At 36.4% G+C, this 16,296-nt stretch overlaps 7 non-coding genes across 7 annotated transcripts; 3 read left to right on the forward strand and 4 right to left on the reverse strand.

The window, feature by feature from the left end:
* Positions 1-4,849: 4,849 nt before the first annotated feature.
* TRNAN-GUU (transfer RNA asparagine (anticodon GUU)) lies at positions 4,850-4,923 on the forward strand. Its single transcript has one exon. It is a non-coding gene; the product is annotated as a tRNA-Asn (tRNA).
* An 828-nt stretch (positions 4,924-5,751) lies between these two features.
* Positions 5,752-5,823, reverse strand: TRNAM-CAU (transfer RNA methionine (anticodon CAU)). Its single transcript has one exon. It is a non-coding gene; the product is annotated as a tRNA-Met (tRNA).
* A 1,347-nt stretch (positions 5,824-7,170) lies between these two features.
* On the forward strand, positions 7,171-7,244 carry TRNAN-GUU (transfer RNA asparagine (anticodon GUU)). Its single transcript has one exon. It is a non-coding gene; the product is annotated as a tRNA-Asn (tRNA).
* An 835-nt stretch (positions 7,245-8,079) lies between these two features.
* On the reverse strand, positions 8,080-8,151 carry TRNAI-AAU (transfer RNA isoleucine (anticodon AAU)). The gene has a single exon. It is a non-coding gene; the product is annotated as a tRNA-Ile (tRNA).
* Positions 8,152-13,001: 4,850 nt separating this feature from the next.
* TRNAN-GUU (transfer RNA asparagine (anticodon GUU)) lies at positions 13,002-13,075 on the forward strand. The gene has a single exon. It is a non-coding gene; the product is annotated as a tRNA-Asn (tRNA).
* Positions 13,076-13,902: 827 nt separating this feature from the next.
* On the reverse strand, positions 13,903-13,974 carry TRNAM-CAU (transfer RNA methionine (anticodon CAU)). The gene has a single exon. It is a non-coding gene; the product is annotated as a tRNA-Met (tRNA).
* Positions 13,975-16,224: 2,250 nt separating this feature from the next.
* Positions 16,225-16,296, reverse strand: TRNAM-CAU (transfer RNA methionine (anticodon CAU)). Its single transcript has one exon. It is a non-coding gene; the product is annotated as a tRNA-Met (tRNA).

Genomic DNA, 16,296 nt, shown 5'->3' on the forward strand with positions numbered 1-16,296 from the left:
CTCATGTTAGTGTCAGAGATCCTGAAGTACTCACTCATCATGTAAAAGTACCAATGTGTTTCTTCGTTGGTCAATGGACGAAAAATCTTGCAAAACTCTCCAGATTATTGCCTTTTTAACCTTTTTCTAGGAAACTTTCTAGATGAATGCTTTTTAGCCTTTATCAGCACATGCTTTTGCAAGCTGTCTCTGTGGCGCAATCGGTAAGCGCATTCGGCTGTTAACCGAAAGGTTGGTTGTTCAATCCCACCCAGGGAAGTAACTGACCGTGTGATCAAATTTTGGTGATCTTTAAGTAGACAAGTCAAAATTTCAAACCACCTCTTATAGTGTAGGGTATCTGGCCTTCTCTGATGCAGAGTCAGATTTGATTAAGTAATTTTATAAAAAACAGGAAGCACAATTTAGCATGGGGTTGCAGAGAAAAAAAATTATGCAGGCAGAGAAATCCAATTGAGTGATTAATCAGCTTTCCATTTTATGGCTTTATTTTTATGCTAACACATTTGCTCTCTGAAAAGTGTCCACAAAGCCAAGTCTCTGATTAACACCTTTGCAGGAATGGTTTTTCACCTATTACTGATTAAAACTTGCTTAATTGGAAAGGCAGCAAGATGCATCCTCATTACAATGTCCACTGAAATAATACAGGTTGACACCAGGAAACATACACCTCACTGCATCCTTGTTGCTTTCTCAAGTGGGAATCTGTTTAATGTGAAAACCAGGTGATATCTAATCAGCACACAGGTAAGAAGTTAAGAAAATATTTCTTTAAGGGTGAAGATGTTTCTCACAAAATCGTTGCCCCAATGCATCATTGAAATTCAAGCTGGAAAGATGATTTTGAAATATCAATTGTACATTTTGCATTGCTCTTCTGGTGACAATGTAGCTTGTTTTTGTCAATTACCATTTCAGCAATAGGGTAAAGAAAATTAAGTGGATTTCTGAAAGAAAACAATGCTGTCAATATACTATTAAAACAAATTAAAATGTTAAAAGTTATTGTACTTTAAGTAAAAATAAAAGAGTCAAAATATCAATCCCAGTTTTGGAAGAATTTAATTAACAAAAAATTAAGTGCACATAGCAGAGGATGGTTTCGATCCATCGACCTCTGGGTTATGGGCCCAGCACGCTTCCGCTGCACCACTCTGCTGCTCATGTTAGTGTCAGAGATCCTGAAGTACTCACTCATCATGTGAAAGTACCAATGTGTTTCTTCGTTGGTCAATGGAAGAAAAATCTTGCAAAACTCTCCAGATTATTGCCTTTTTAACCTTTTTCTAGGAAACTTTCTAGATGAATGCTTTTTAGCCTTTGTCAGTACATGCTTTTGCAAGTTGTCTCTGTGGCGCAATCGGTAAGCGCATTCGGCTGTTAACCTAAAGGTTGGTGGTTCAATCCCACCCAGGTATGTTATTGACCGTGTGATCAAATTTTGGTAATCTTTAAGTAGACAAGTCAAAATTTCAAACCACCTCTTATAGTGTAGGGTACCTGGCCTTCTCTGATGCAATCAGAGTCAGATTTGATTAAGTCATTTTATAAAAAACAGGAAGCACAATTTAGCATGGGGTTGCAGAGAAAAAAAATTATGCAGGCAGAGAAATCCAATTGAGTGATTAATCAGCTCTCCATTTTATGGCTTTATTTTTATGCTAACACATTTGCTCTTTGAAAAGTGTCCACAAAGCCAAGTCTCTGATTAACACCTTTGTAGGAATGGTTTTTCACCTATTACTGATTAAAACTTGCTTCATTGGAAAGGCAGCAAGATGCATCCTCATTACAATGTCCACTGAAATAATACAGGTTGACACCAGGAAACATAAACCTCACTGCATCCTTGCTGCTTTTTCAAGTGGGAATCTGTTTAATGTGAAAACCAGGTGATATATAATCAGCACACAGGTAAGAAGTTAAGAAAATCTTTATTTAAGGGTGAAGATGTTTCTCACAAAATCATTGCCCCAATGCATCATTTAAATTCAAGCTGGAAAGATGATTTTGAAATATCAATTGTACATTTTGCATTGCTCTTCTGGTGACAATGTAGCTTGTTTTTGTCAATTACCATTTCAGTAATAGGGTAAAGAAAATTAAGTGGATTTCTGAAAGAAAACAATGCTGTCAATATACTATTAAAACAAATTAAAATGTTAAAAGTTATTGTACTTTAAGTAAAAATAAAAGAGTCAAAATATCAATCCCAGTTTTGGAAGAATTTAATTAACAAAAAATTAAGTGCACATAGCAGAGGATGGTTTCGATCCATCGACCTCTAGGTTATGGGCCCAGCACGCTTCTGCTGCGCCACTCTGCTGCTCATGTAAGTGTAAGAGATCCTGAAGTACTCACTCATCATGTGAAAGTACCAATGTGTTTCTTCGTTGCTCAATGGAAGAAAAATCTTGCAAAACTCTCCAGATTATTGCCTTTTTAACCTTTTTCTAGGAAACTTTCTAGATGAATGCTTTTTAGCCTTTATCAGCACATGCTTTTGCAAGCTGTCTCTGTGGCGCAATCGGTAAGCGCATTGGGCTGTTAAACGAAAGGTTGGTGGTTCAATCCCACCCAGGGACGTAACTGACCGTGTGATCAAATTTTGGTGATCTTTAAGTAGACAAGTCAAAATTTCAAACCACCTCTTATAGTGTAGGGTACCTGGCCTTCTCTGATGCAATCAGAGTCAGATTTGATGAAGTCATTTTATAAAAAACAGGAAGCACAATTTAGCATGGGGTTGCAGAGAAAAAAAATTATGCAGGCAGAGAAATCCAATTGAGTGATTAATCAGCTCTCCATTTTATTGCTTTATTTTTATGCTAACACATTTTCTCTCTGAAAAGTATCCACAAAGCCAAGTCTCTGATTAACACCTTTGTAGGAATGGTTTTTCACCTATTACTGATTAAAACTTGCTTCATTGGAAAGGCAGCAAGATGCATCCTCATTACAATGTCCACTGAAATAATACAGGTTGACACCAGGAAACATAAACCTCACTGCATCCTTGCTGCTTTCTCAAGTGGGAATCTGTTTAATGTGAAAACCAGGTGATATCTAATCAGCACACAGGTAAGAAGTTAAGAAAATCTTTATTTAAGGGTGAAGATGTTTCTCACAAAATCGTTGCCCCAATGCATCATTGAAATTCAAGCTGGAAAGATGATTTTGAAATATCAATTGTACATTTTGCATTGCTCTTCTGGTGACAATGTAGCTTGTTTTTGTCATTTACCGTTTCAGTAATAGGGTAAAGAAAATTAAGTGGATTTCTGAAAGAAAACAATGCTGTCAATATACTATTAAAACAAATGAAAATGTTAAAAGTTATTGTACTTTAAGTTAAAATAAAAGAGTCAAAATATCAATCCCAGTTTTGGAAGAATTTAATTAACAAAAAAATAAGTGAACATAGCAGAGGATGGTTTCGATCCATCGACCTCTGGGTTATGGGCCCAGCACACTTCTGCTGCGCCACTCTGCTGCTCATGTTAGTGTCAGAGATCCTGAAGTACTCACTCATCATGTGAAAGTACCAATGTGTTTCTTCATTGGTCAATGGAAGAAAAATCTTGCAAAACTCTCCAGATTATTGCCTTTTTAACCTTTTTCTAGGAAACTTTCTAGATGAATGCTTTTTAGCCTTTGTCAGTACAAGCTTTTGCAAGCTGTCTCTGTGGCGCAATCGGTAAGTGCATTCGGCTTTTAACCTAAAGGTTGGTGGTTCAATACCACCCAGGGATGTTATTGACCGTGTGATCAAATTTTGGTGATCTTTAAGTAGACAAGTCAAAATTTCAAACCACCTCTTATAGTGTAGGGTACCTGGCCTTCTCTGATGCAATCAGAGTCAGATTTGATTAAGTCATTTTATAAAAAACAGGAAGCACAATTTAGCATGGGGTTGCAGAGAAAAAAAATTATGCAGGCAGAGAAATCCAATTGAGTGATTAATCAGCTCTCCATTTTATGGCTTTATTTTTATGCTAACACATTTGCTCTCTGAAAAGTGTCCACAAAGCCAAGTCTCTGATTAACACCTTTGTAGGAATGGTTTTTCACCTATTACTGATTAAAACTTGCTTCATTGGAAAGGCAGCAAGATGCATCCTCATTACAATGTCCACTGAAATAATACAGGTTGACACCAGGAAACATAAACCTCACTGCATCCTTGCTGCTTTCTCAAGTGGGAATCTGTTTAATGTGAAAACCAGGTGATATCTAACCAGCACACAGGTAAGAAGTTAAGAAAATCTTTATTTAAGGGTGAAGATGTTTCTCACAAAATCATTGCCCCAATGCATCATTTAAATTCAAGCTGGAAAGATGATTTTGAAATATCAATTGTACATTTTGCATTGCTCTTCTGGTGACAATGTAGCTTGTTTTTGTCAATTACCATTTCAGTAATAGGGTAAAGAAAATTAAGTGGATTACTGAAAGAAAACAATGCTGTCAATATACTATTAAAACAAATTAAAATGTTAAAAGTTATTGTACTTTAAGTTAAAATAAAAGAGTCAAAATATCAATCCCAGTTTTGGAAGAATTTAATTAACAAAAAATTAAGTGCACATAGCAGAGGATGGTTTTAATCCATCGACCTCTAGGTTAGGGGCCCAGCACGCTTCCGCTGCGCCACTCTGCTGCTCATGTAAGTGTAAGAGATCCTGAAGTACTCACTCATCATGTGAAAGTACCAATGTGTTTCTTTGTTGGTCAATGGAAGAAAAATCTTGCAAAACTCTCCAGATTATTGCCTTTTTAACCTTTTTCTAGGAAACTTTCTAGATGAATGCTTTTTAGCCTTTGTCAGTACATGCTTTTGCAAGCTGTCTCTGTGGCGCAATCAGTTAGCGCATTCGGCTGTTAACCGAAAGGTTGGTGGTTCAATCCCACCCAGGGACGTAACTGACCGTGTGATCAAAGTTTGGTGATCTTTAAGTAGACAAGTCAAAATTTCAAATCACCTCTTATAGTGTAGGGTACCTGGCCTTCTCTGATGCAGTCAGATTTGATTGTCATTTTATAAAAAACAGGAAGCACAATTTAGCATGGGGTTGCAGAGAAAAAAAATTATGCAGGCAGAGAAATCCAATTGAGTGATTAATCAGCTCTCCATTTTATGGCTTTATTTTTATGCTAACACATTTGCTCTCTGAAAAGTGTCCACAAAGCCAAGTCTCTGATTAACACCTTTGTAGGAATGGTTTTTCACCTATTACTGATTAAAACCTGCTTCATTGGAAAGGCAGCAAGATGCATCCTCATTACAATGTCCACTGAAATAATACAGGTTGACACAAGGAAACATAAACCTCACTGCATCCTTGCTGCTTTCTCAAGTGGGAATCTGTTTAATGTGAAAACCAGGTGATATCTAATCAGCACATAGGTAAGAAGTTAAGAAAATCTTTATTTAAGGGTGAAGATGTTTCTCACAAAATCATTGCCCCAATGCATTTATTGAAATTCAAGCTGGAAAGATGATTTTGAAATATCAATTGTACATTTTGCATTGCTATTCTGGTGACAATGTAGCTTGTTTTTGTCAATTACCATTTCAGTAATAGGGTAAAGAAAATTAAGTGGATTTCTGAAAGAAAACAATGCTGTCAATATACTATTAAAACAAATTAAAATGTTAAAAGTTATTGTACTTTAAGTAAAAATAAAAGAGTCAAAATATCAATCCCAGTTTTGGAAGAATTTAATTAACAAAAAAATAAGTGCACATAGCAGAGGATGGTTTCGATCCATCGACCTCTGGGTTATGGGCCCAGCACGCTTCCGCTGCGCCACTCTGCTGCTCATGTTAGTGTCAGAGATCCTGATGTACTCACTCATCATGTGAAAGTACCAATGTGTTTCTTCGTTGGTCAATGGAAGAAAAATCTTGCAAAACTCTCCAGATTATTGCCTTTTTAACCTTTTACTAGGAAACTTTCTAGATGAATGCTTTTTAGCCTTTGTCAGTACATGCTTTTGCAAGCTGTCTCTGTGGCGCAATCGGTAAGTGCATTCAGCTGTTAACCTAAAGGTTGGTGGTTCAATCCCACCCAGGGATGTTATTGACCGTGTGATCAAATTTTGGTGATCTTTAAGTAGACAAGTCAAAATTTCAAACCACCTCTTATAGTGTAGGGTACCTGGCCTTCTCTGATGCAGTCAGATTTGATTAAGTCATTTTATAACAAACAGGAAGCAAAATTTTGCATGGGGTTGCAGAGAAAAAAAATTATGCAGGCAGAGAAATCCAATTGAGTGATTAATCAGCTCTCCATTTTATGGCTTTATTTTTATGCTAACACATTTGCTCTCTGAAAAGTGTCCACAGAGCCAAGTCTCTGATTAACACCTTTGTAGGAATGGTTTTTCACCTATTACTGATTAAAACTTGCTTCATTGGAAAGGCAGCAAGATGTATCCTCATTACAATGTCCACTGAAATAATACAGGTTGACACCAGGAAACATAAACCTCACTGCATCCTTGCTGCTTTCTCAAGTGGGAATCTGTTTAATGTGAAAACCAGGTGATATCTAATCAGCACACAGGTAAGAAGTTAAGAAAATCTTTATTTAAGGGTGAAGATGTTTCTCACAAAATCATTGCCCCAATGCATCATTGAAATTCAAGCTGGAAAGATGATTTTGAAATATCAATTGTACATTTTGCATTGCTCTTCTGGTGACAATGTAGCTTGTTTTTGTCAATTACCATTTCAGTAATAGGGTAAAGAAAATTAAGTGGATTTCTGAAAGAAAACAATGCTGTCAATATACTATTAAAACAAATTAAAATGTTAAAAGTTATTGTACTTTAAGTAAAAATAAAAGAGTCAAAATATCAATCCCAGTTTTGGAAGAATTTAATTAACAAAAAAATAAGTGCACATAACAGAGGATGGTTTCGATCCATCGACCTCTGGGTTAAGGGACCAGCACGCTTCCGCTGCGCCACTCTGCTGCTCATGTAAGTGTAAGAGATCCTGAAGTACTCATTCATCATGTGAAAGTACCAATGTGTTTCTTCGTTGGTCAATGGAAGAAAAATCTTGCAAAACTCTCCAGATTATTGCCTTTTTAACCTTTTTCTAGGAAACTTTCTAGATGAATGCTTTTTAGCCTTTGTCAGTACATGCTTTTGCAAGCTGTCTCTGTGGCGCAATCGGTAAGCGCATTCGGCTGTTAACCGAAAGGTTGGTGATTCAATCCCACCCAGGGACGTAACTGACCGTGTGATCAAATCTTGGTGATCTTTAAGTAGACAAGTCAAAATTTCAAACCACCTCTTATAGTGTAAGGTACCTGGCCTTCTCTGATGCAATCAGAGTCAGATTTTATTAAGTCATTTTATAAAAAACAGGAAGCACAATTTAGCAAGGGGTTGCAGAGAAAAAAAATTATGCAGGCAGAGAAATCGAATTGAGTGATTAATCAGCTCTCCATTTTATGGCTTTATTTTTATGCTAACACATTTGCTCTCTGAAAAGTGTCCACAAAGCCAAGTCTCTGATTAACACCTTTGTAGGAATGGTTTTTCACCTATTACTGATTAAAACTTGCTTCATTGGAAAGGCAGCAAGATGCATCCTCATTACAATGTCCACTGAAATAATACAGGTTGACACCAGGAAACATAAACCTCACTGCATCCTTGCTGCTTTCTCAAGTTGGAATCTGTTTAATGTGAAAACCAGGTGATATCTAATCAGCACACAGGTAATAAGTTAAGAAAATCTTTCTTTAAGGGTGAAGATGTTTCTCACAAAATCGTTGCCCCAATGCATCATTGAAATTCAAGCTGGAAAGATGATTTTGAAATATCAATTGTACATTTTGCATTGCTCTTCTGGTGACAATGTAGCTTGTTTTTGTCAATTACCATTTCAGTAATAGGGTAAAGAAAATTAAGTGGATTTCTGAAAGAAAACAATGCTGTCAATATACTATTAAAACAAATTAAAATGTTAAAAGTTATTGTACTTTAAGTAAAAATAAAAGAGTCAAAATATCAATCCCAGTTTTGGAAGAATTTAATTAACAAAAACATAAGTGCACATAGCAGAGGATGGTTTCGATCCATCAACCTCTGGGTTATTTGCCCAGCACGCTTCCACTGCGCCACTCTGCTGCTCATGTTAGTGTCAGAGATCCTGAAGTACTCACTCATCATGTAAAAGTACCAATGTGTTTCTTCGTTGGTCAATGGACGAAAAATCTTGCAAAACTCTCCAGATTATTGCCTTTTTAACCTTTTTCTAGGAAACTTTCTAGATGAATGCTTTTTAGCCTTTATCAGCACATGCTTTTGCAAGCTGTCTCTGTGGCGCAATCGGTAAGCGCATTCGGCTGTTAACCGAAAGGTTGGTTGTTCAATCCCACCCAGGGAAGTAACTGACCGTGTGATCAAATTTTGGTGATCTTTAAGTAGACAAGTCAAAATTTCAAACCACCTCTTATAGTGTAGGGTATCTGGCCTTCTCTGATGCAGAGTCAGATTTGATTAAGTAATTTTATAAAAAACAGGAAGCACAATTTAGCATGGGGTTGCAGAGAAAAAAAATTATGCAGGCAGAGAAATCCAATTGAGTGATTAATCAGCTTTCCATTTTATGGCTTTATTTTTATGCTAACACATTTGCTCTCTGAAAAGTGTCCACAAAGCCAAGTCTCTGATTAACACCTTTGCAGGAATGGTTTTTCACCTATTACTGATTAAAACTTGCTTAATTGGAAAGGCAGCAAGATGCATCCTCATTACAATGTCCACTGAAATAATACAGGTTGACACCAGGAAACATACACCTCACTGCATCCTTGTTGCTTTCTCAAGTGGGAATCTGTTTAATGTGAAAACCAGGTGATATCTAATCAGCACACAGGTAAGAAGTTAAGAAAATATTTCTTTAAGGGTGAAGATGTTTCTCACAAAATCGTTGCCCCAATGCATCATTGAAATTCAAGCTGGAAAGATGATTTTGAAATATCAATTGTACATTTTGCATTGCTCTTCTGGTGACAATGTAGCTTGTTTTTGTCAATTACCATTTCAGCAATAGGGTAAAGAAAATTAAGTGGATTTCTGAAAGAAAACAATGCTGTCAATATACTATTAAAACAAATTAAAATGTTAAAAGTTATTGTACTTTAAGTAAAAATAAAAGAGTCAAAATATCAATCCCAGTTTTGGAAGAATTTAATTAACAAAAAATTAAGTGCACATAGCAGAGGATGGTTTCGATCCATCGACCTCTGGGTTATGGGCCCAGCACGCTTCCGCTGCACCACTCTGCTGCTCATGTTAGTGTCAGAGATCCTGAAGTACTCACTCATCATGTGAAAGTACCAATGTGTTTCTTCGTTGGTCAATGGAAGAAAAATCTTGCAAAACTCTCCAGATTATTGCCTTTTTAACCTTTTTCTAGGAAACTTTCTAGATGAATGCTTTTTAGCCTTTGTCAGTACATGCTTTTGCAAGTTGTCTCTGTGGCGCAATCGGTAAGCGCATTCGGCTGTTAACCTAAAGGTTGGTGGTTCAATCCCACCCAGGTATGTTATTGACCGTGTGATCAAATTTTGGTAATCTTTAAGTAGACAAGTCAAAATTTCAAACCACCTCTTATAGTGTAGGGTACCTGGCCTTCTCTGATGCAATCAGAGTCAGATTTGATTAAGTCATTTTATAAAAAACAGGAAGCACAATTTAGCATGGGGTTGCAGAGAAAAAAAATTATGCAGGCAGAGAAATCCAATTGAGTGATTAATCAGCTCTCCATTTTATGGCTTTATTTTTATGCTAACACATTTGCTCTTTGAAAAGTGTCCACAAAGCCAAGTCTCTGATTAACACCTTTGTAGGAATGGTTTTTCACCTATTACTGATTAAAACTTGCTTCATTGGAAAGGCAGCAAGATGCATCCTCATTACAATGTCCACTGAAATAATACAGGTTGACACCAGGAAACATAAACCTCACTGCATCCTTGCTGCTTTTTCAAGTGGGAATCTGTTTAATGTGAAAACCAGGTGATATATAATCAGCACACAGGTAAGAAGTTAAGAAAATCTTTATTTAAGGGTGAAGATGTTTCTCACAAAATCATTGCCCCAATGCATCATTTAAATTCAAGCTGGAAAGATGATTTTGAAATATCAATTGTACATTTTGCATTGCTCTTCTGGTGACAATGTAGCTTGTTTTTGTCAATTACCATTTCAGTAATAGGGTAAAGAAAATTAAGTGGATTTCTGAAAGAAAACAATGCTGTCAATATACTATTAAAACAAATTAAAATGTTAAAAGTTATTGTACTTTAAGTAAAAATAAAAGAGTCAAAATATCAATCCCAGTTTTGGAAGAATTTAATTAACAAAAAATTAAGTGCACATAGCAGAGGATGGTTTCGATCCATCGACCTCTAGGTTATGGGCCCAGCACGCTTCTGCTGCGCCACTCTGCTGCTCATGTAAGTGTAAGAGATCCTGAAGTACTCACTCATCATGTGAAAGTACCAATGTGTTTCTTCGTTGCTCAATGGAAGAAAAATCTTGCAAAACTCTCCAGATTATTGCCTTTTTAACCTTTTTCTAGGAAACTTTCTAGATGAATGCTTTTTAGCCTTTATCAGCACATGCTTTTGCAAGCTGTCTCTGTGGCGCAATCGGTAAGCGCATTGGGCTGTTAAACGAAAGGTTGGTGGTTCAATCCCACCCAGGGACGTAACTGACCGTGTGATCAAATTTTGGTGATCTTTAAGTAGACAAGTCAAAATTTCAAACCACCTCTTATAGTGTAGGGTACCTGGCCTTCTCTGATGCAATCAGAGTCAGATTTGATGAAGTCATTTTATAAAAAACAGGAAGCACAATTTAGCATGGGGTTGCAGAGAAAAAAAATTATGCAGGCAGAGAAATCCAATTGAGTGATTAATCAGCTCTCCATTTTATTGCTTTATTTTTATGCTAACACATTTTCTCTCTGAAAAGTATCCACAAAGCCAAGTCTCTGATTAACACCTTTGTAGGAATGGTTTTTCACCTATTACTGATTAAAACTTGCTTCATTGGAAAGGCAGCAAGATGCATCCTCATTACAATGTCCACTGAAATAATACAGGTTGACACCAGGAAACATAAACCTCACTGCATCCTTGCTGCTTTCTCAAGTGGGAATCTGTTTAATGTGAAAACCAGGTGATATCTAATCAGCACACAGGTAAGAAGTTAAGAAAATCTTTATTTAAGGGTGAAGATGTTTCTCACAAAATCGTTGCCCCAATGCATCATTGAAATTCAAGCTGGAAAGATGATTTTGAAATATCAATTGTACATTTTGCATTGCTCTTCTGGTGACAATGTAGCTTGTTTTTGTCATTTACCGTTTCAGTAATAGGGTAAAGAAAATTAAGTGGATTTCTGAAAGAAAACAATGCTGTCAATATACTATTAAAACAAATGAAAATGTTAAAAGTTATTGTACTTTAAGTTAAAATAAAAGAGTCAAAATATCAATCCCAGTTTTGGAAGAATTTAATTAACAAAAAAATAAGTGAACATAGCAGAGGATGGTTTCGATCCATCGACCTCTGGGTTATGGGCCCAGCACACTTCTGCTGCGCCACTCTGCTGCTCATGTTAGTGTCAGAGATCCTGAAGTACTCACTCATCATGTGAAAGTACCAATGTGTTTCTTCATTGGTCAATGGAAGAAAAATCTTGCAAAACTCTCCAGATTATTGCCTTTTTAACCTTTTTCTAGGAAACTTTCTAGATGAATGCTTTTTAGCCTTTGTCAGTACAAGCTTTTGCAAGCTGTCTCTGTGGCGCAATCGGTAAGTGCATTCGGCTTTTAACCTAAAGGTTGGTGGTTCAATACCACCCAGGGATGTTATTGACCGTGTGATCAAATTTTGGTGATCTTTAAGTAGACAAGTCAAAATTTCAAACCACCTCTTATAGTGTAGGGTACCTGGCCTTCTCTGATGCAATCAGAGTCAGATTTGATTAAGTCATTTTATAAAAAACAGGAAGCACAATTTAGCATGGGGTTGCAGAGAAAAAAAATTATGCAGGCAGAGAAATCCAATTGAGTGATTAATCAGCTCTCCATTTTATGGCTTTATTTTTATGCTAACACATTTGCTCTCTGAAAAGTGTCCACAAAGCCAAGTCTCTGATTAACACCTTTGTAGGAATGGTTTTTCACCTATTACTGATTAAAACTTGCTTCATTGGAAAGGCAGCAAGATGCATCCTCATTACAATGTCCACTGAAATAATACAGGTTGACACCAGGAAACATAAACCTCACTGCATCCTTGCTGCTTTCTCAAGTGGGAATCTGTTTAATGTGAAAACCAGGTGATATCTAACCAGCACACAGGTAAGAAGTTAAGAAAATCTTTATTTAAGGGTGAAGATGTTTCTCACAAAATCATTGCCCCAATGCATCATTTAAATTCAAGCTGGAAAGATGATTTTGAAATATCAATTGTACATTTTGCATTGCTCTTCTGGTGACAATGTAGCTTGTTTTTGTCAATTACCATTTCAGTAATAGGGTAAAGAAAATTAAGTGGATTACTGAAAGAAAACAATGCTGTCAATATACTATTAAAACAAATTAAAATGTTAAAAGTTATTGTACTTTAAGTTAAAATAAAAGAGTCAAAATATCAATCCCAGTTTTGGAAGAATTTAATTAACAAAAAATTAAGTGCACATAGCAGAGGATGGTTTTAATCCATCGACCTCTAGGTTAGGGGCCCAGCACGCTTCCGCTGCGCCACTCTGCTGCTCATGTAAGTGTAAGAGATCCTGAAGTACTCACTCATCATGTGAAAGTACCAATGTGTTTCTTTGTTGGTCAATGGAAGAAAAATCTTGCAAAACTCTCCAGATTATTGCCTTTTTAACCTTTTTCTAGGAAACTTTCTAGATGAATGCTTTTTAGCCTTTGTCAGTACATGCTTTTGCAAGCTGTCTCTGTGGCGCAATCAGTTAGCGCATTCGGCTGTTAACCGAAAGGTTGGTGGTTCAATCCCACCCAGGGACGTAACTGACCGTGTGATCAAAGTTTGGTGATCTTTAAGTAGACAAGTCAAAATTTCAAATCACCTCTTATAGTGTAGGGTACCTGGCCTTCTCTGATGCAGTCAGATTTGATTGTCATTTTATAAAAAACAGGAAGCACAATTTAGCATGGGGTTGCAGAGAAAAAAAATTATGCAGGCAGAGAAATCCAATTGAGTGATTAATCAGCTCTCCATTTTATGGCTTTATTTTTATGCTAACACATTTGCTCTCTGAAAAGTGTCCACAAAGCCAAGTCTCTGATTAACACCTTTGTAGGAATGGTTTTTCACCTATTACTGATTAAAACTTGCTTCATTGGAAAGGCAGCAAGATGCATCCTCATTACAATGTCCACTGAAATAATACAGGTTGACACCAGGAAACATAAACCTCACTGCATCCTTGCTGCTTTCTCAAGTGGGAATCTGTTTAATGTGAAAACCAGGTGATATCTAATCAGCACACAGGTAAGAAGTTAAGAAAATCTTTCTTTAAGGGTGAAGATGTTTCTCACAAAATCGTTGCCCCAATGCATCATTGAAATTCAAGCTGGAAAGATGATTTTGAAATATCAATTGTACATTTTGCATTGCTCTTCTGGTGACAATGTAGCTTGTTTTTGTCAATTACCATTTCAGTAATAGGGTAAAGAAAATTAAGTGGATTTCTGAAAGAAAACAATGCTGTCAATATACTATTAAAACAAATTAAAATGTTAAAAGTTATTGTACTTTAAGTAAAAATAAAAGAGTCAAAATATCAATCCCAGTTTTGGAAGAATTTAATTAACAAAAAATTAAGTGCACATAGCAGAGGATGGTTTCGATCCATCGACCTCTGGGTTATGGGCCCAGCACGCTTCCGCTGCGCCACTCTGCTGCTCATGTTAGTGTCAGAGATCCTGAAGTACTCACTCATCATGTGAAATTACCAATGTGTTTCTTCGTTGGTCAATGGAAGAAAAATCTTGCAAAACTCTCCAGATTATTGCCTTTTTAACCTTTTTCTAGGAAACTTTCTAGATGAATGCTTTTTAGCCTTTGTCAGTACATGCTTTTGCAAGCTGTCTCTGTGGCGCAATCGGTAAGCGCATTCGGCAGTTAACCTAAAGGTTGGTGGTTCAATCCCACCCAGGGATGTTATTGACCGTGTGATCAAATTTTGGTGATCTTTAAGTAGACAAGTCAAAATTTCAAACCACCTCTTATAGTGTAGGGTACCTGGCCTTCTCTGATGCAATCAGATTTGATTAAGTCATTTTATAAAAAACAGGAAGCACAATTTAGCATTGGGTTGCAGAGAAAAAAAAATATGCAGGCAGAGAAATCCAATTGAGTGATTAATAGCTGATATGGCTTTATTTTTATGCTAACACATTTGCTCTTTGAAAAGTGTCCACAAAGCCAAGTCTCTGATTAACACCTTTGTAGGAATGGTTTTTCACCTATTACTGATTAAAACTTGCTTCATTGGAAAGGCAGCAAGATGCATCCTCATTACAATGTCCACTGAAATAATACAGGTTGACACCAGGAAACATAAACCTCACTGCATCCTTGCTGCTTTCTCAAGTGGGAATCTGTTTAATGTGAAAACCAGGTGATATCTAATCAGCACACAGGTAAGAAGTTAAGAAAATATTTATTTAAGGGTGAAGATGTTTCACAGAAAATCATTGCCCCAATGCATCATTTAAATTCAAGCTGGAAAGATGATTTTGAAATATCAATTGTACATTTTGCATTGCTCTTCTGGTGACAATGTAGCTTGTTTTTGTCAATTACCATTTCAGTAATAGGGTAAAGAAAATTAAGTGGATTTCTGAACGAAAACAATGCTGTCAATATACTATTAAAACAAATTAAAATGTTAAAAGTTATTGTACTTTAAGTAAAAATAAAAGAGTCAAAATATCAATCCCAGTTTTGGAAGAATTTAATTAACAAAAAATTAAGTGCACATAGCAGAGGATGGTTTCGATCCATCGACCTCTAGGTTATGGGCCCAGCACGCTTCCGCTGCGCCACTCTGCTGCTCATGTTAGTGTCAGAGATCCTGATGTACTCACTCATCATGTGAAAGTACTAATGTGTTTCTTTGTTGGTCAATGGAAGAAAAATCTTGCAAAACTCTCCAGATTATTGCCTTTTTAAGCTTTTTCTAGGAAACTTTCTAGATGAATGCTTTTTAGCCTTTGTCAGTACATGCTTTTGCAAGCTGTCTCTGTGGCGCAATCGGTAAGCGCATTCTGCTGTTAACCTAAAGGTTGGTAGTTCAATCCCACCCAGGGATGTTATTGACCGTGTGATCAAATTTTGGTGATCTTTAAGTAGACAAGTCAAAATTTCAAACCACCTATTATAGTGTAGGGTACCTGGCCTTCTCTGATGCAATCAGAGTCAGATTTGATTAAGTCATTTTATAAAAAACAGGAAGCACAATTTAGCATGGGGTTGCAGAAAAAAAAAAATTATGCAGGCAGAGAAATCCAATTGAGTGATTAATCAGCTCTCCATTTTATGGCTTTATTTTTATGCTAACACATTTGCTCTCTGAAAAGTGTCCACAAAGCCAAGTCTCTGATTAACACCTTTGTAGGAATGGTTTTTCACCTATTACTGATTAAAACTTGCTTCATTGGAAAGGCAGCAAGATGCATCCTTATTACAATGTCCACTGAAATAATACAGGTTGACACCAGGAAACATAAACCTCACTGCATCCTTGCTGCTTTCTCAAGTGGGAATCTGTTTAATGTGAAAACCAGGTGATATCTAATCAGCACACAGGTAAGAAGTTAAGAAAATCTTTATTTAAGGGTGAAGATGTTTCTCACAAAATTGTTGCCCCAATGCGTCATTGAAATTCAAGCTGGAAAGATGATTTTGAAATATCAATTGTACATTTTGCATTGCTCTTCTGGTGACAATGTAGCTTGTTTTTGTCAATTACCATTTCAGTAATAGGGTAAAGAAAATTAAGTGGATTTCTGAAAGAAAACAATGCTGTCAATATACTATTAAAACAAATTAAAATGTTAAAAGTTATTGTACTTTAAGTAAAAATAAAAGAGTCAAAATATCAATCCCAGTTTTGGAAGAATTTAATTAACAAAAAAATAAGTGCACATAGCAGAGGATGGTTTCGATCCATCGACCTCTGGGTTATGGGCCCAGCACGCTTCCGCTGCGCCACTCTGCT

This window comes from Pseudophryne corroboree, chromosome 4 (assembly GCF_028390025.1).
Source record: "Pseudophryne corroboree isolate aPseCor3 chromosome 4, aPseCor3.hap2, whole genome shotgun sequence".
NCBI lineage: Eukaryota > Metazoa > Chordata > Amphibia > Anura > Myobatrachidae > Pseudophryne > Pseudophryne corroboree.